Source organism: Halyomorpha halys, unplaced genomic scaffold (assembly GCF_000696795.3).
Source record: "Halyomorpha halys isolate HHAL.00 unplaced genomic scaffold, Hhal_1.1 Scaffold225.1, whole genome shotgun sequence".
Classification (NCBI taxonomy): domain Eukaryota; kingdom Metazoa; phylum Arthropoda; class Insecta; order Hemiptera; family Pentatomidae; genus Halyomorpha; species Halyomorpha halys.
The window spans coordinates 151548-154186 of record NW_027115321.1 but is presented as its reverse complement, the minus strand read 5'-3'; the positions used below and the strand labels follow the sequence as shown (position 1 = coordinate 154186).

The 2639-nt window shown below is 31.2% G+C and overlaps 1 protein-coding gene across 2 annotated transcripts in view; it reads right to left on the bottom strand.

The window, feature by feature from the left end:
- Positions 1 to 2639, bottom strand: part of LOC106679865 (ATP-binding cassette subfamily G member 4) — a 163016-nt gene that overhangs the window by 63322 nt on the left and 97055 nt on the right. The gene's annotated exons all lie outside the window — the stretch shown is intronic.

The window sequence follows — 2639 nt, the reverse complement described above, 5'->3', positions numbered from 1 at the left end:
TTCTTTTCAGGCGCCTCGGAGGATTGTCAGGAATGGAAGAGGATGCAAGGTTAGAAACTAGGGGGTTTGAGTGGTTATGGAGTTTATAATGGAAGTAGTAATATCTGGTTCGGGCAAGATCGGTTACACAGGTCTTTATGTATGATTTTATTTGTAACAAAGTAAGGAACATTGAGGATTTTACGAAGGATTTTAGATTGTAAGGATTGGATACGAGAGGAATTCGAAGGTTTAGCGGAGCTCCAAAGCTCAACTCAGTATGTCCAGATTGGCCTTATTACAGTCATGTAGATCAGTCTTTTGTAATGTGTTGGAAGTTTAGACCGTTTGTCTTGTAAGTGCTGTAATCGACGTGCAGTTTTCTACCTTTTCAGTCTTGTGTCAGGATTCCAGGTTAATTGTTTGTCCAAATGTAGTCCAAGGTAGCGGATCTGTTCGACAGAGGTCAGAGTAACATTATTAAATGAAACTGTAGGACAGTCGGTAAAGGTGATTTGATGGGATTTGTTGGAATTTATCTTAATACTCACACATGTGCCATCGGCATACGTGGTGAGTATAGTGTTAGGATTGGTTGAAATGTCAGCTGTATAGACATTTGAGACTGTGTAGAGGATGGGACCGAGGATACTACCTTGAGGAACAATGAATAATTTAAAACGATTGTTTGAGGCATTCTTATTATCTTATTTATATCTTTTTTCAATAGCTATTCTTTAATAAATGAGAATATTTCATCTTCCAAATACACTTTAAGTCTAGAAATTTCGTTGAAACGACGTCAGCAGAGTACCTCAATTCTTCGTATCCATAACTCTGGGAATCTGTAGCTCAAAAGCTATAAAAGTTAGTAATTCAAAATCCTTCATTTTTTCAAATTATTACTGTTTTAATTAAATGAATCAACCTATGTTATTAATCATTACCAAAGAGTTAAGGAAGCACATAAATATAACAGATAATGATATTTGTAATTTCGTTTATTTTATTTTTTAAATCTGGTAAAAACTGTTTATCAGGAAATAAAAATGTCAAATATACACCTTTATTCATTTAAAAATTTTTGAGGTTAATGACTTCCATTTTTGAATGAATTATTTATTAATTATTCATGACATTGTACAACGTTTCGGGACCACTGTCCCATATTCATGCACTTTAAAACCTCATGATTTCATATGGGAAATCATCTCAACCATTTGTGCATCTTCACTTCTCTCTGGCACAGCCATCACTCTACACTTCTTGCTACCTCTTTGGACCTTATCTCATGTCCAGTGTGCTGTTTGGTTACCTCCCTGTTTTTTATAAGTCCTGTTTTGTGTTTAATACTAACTTAGTGATTTTTTACATAAACCTGTTTATTTCATCTGATTTTTATCTTATTATTTTAAGTCTATTTATAACGTCTGCGTAATGTGTATTTAAGTGTTTAGTGTCAGTTTTATAGTTTACTGTTTTTTGTATGTTTTTTGTTATGCATATAGCTTCTAGAACAGAAGATTTCTAGAAGCTATATACATAACAAATTTTTTGTATTTTGTGCTGTATCTATTATTTTTGGGTTCTCAAAATTGAATTCGTGGTTCAGTTTTATGCTGTGATAGGCCAGAGCTGTGCAATTTATATTTTTAGCGTTTTTACAATTGGTGATAAGTTGCTTAATCCTAGTTTCCAGTAGTAAATCAAAATCCTTTATTTTATTTTTTAATTATTACTGTTTTAATGAAATGAATCAACTTATGTTATTAATTATTATCAAAGAGTTAAGGAAGCACATAAATATAACAGATAATATTATTTATATTTTCCTTTATTTTATTTTTTAAATCTGGTAAAAACTGTTTATCAAGAGTTAAATATACACCTTTATATTTAAAGACAGATAGGAAGGACCAATATGTACTATAAAAAAAATCTTCCGTGTCAACAAGATAGTAGCGTCCAGATAAAGTGAAATGTACTAATTAGATATAAAGGGTAGTCCTAATTTTAAAGACGACCTTCATTTTTCTTTAGTAGTAGCTGCTCCAAATTTTCAATATTTTAAAATATTATTTTACCAGCCTTTATTTAAATTTAAAGGACAGTCGGAAACTGAAGAACTTTGTATTCAAGGATGACATTGTAACCCTAGACAAAAGAACTCTGACAATGGATTGACTGAATCACATTTTAAAAGGACAGGGACCCTTTCTAGGTATTACAAAAGCCTAGAAGATTTTTTAGAGAAATTATTACGTAGTCAAACAAAAGACTGGTGAATATTATGAAGAGAACAATCGAAAAGACTTCACACTTCAATAGATTGAATACAATGGACAAATAGAAAGTTCCAATGGTGATTTTTCCTTATAAATATTTAATAAATAGTCGAAATGCATACGCATACGGAATATTATTGCATATAAATGAATTATATGGAATATTATATTTTATATTATATAAGACCAAACAAGATCATAACCTTAATTAAACATAAAAACCTAAATATATGTATGTATAGTTGACCGTAAAAATTGATATATAGGGATTTGGTCAGGGTTGCGGTCAAAGGAGAAATAAAAATAGTTTACAACTATTTATTTTCCAACGTTTCGCCCCACTTTGCAGGGCTTCATCAGGGCTAAAAAGATACA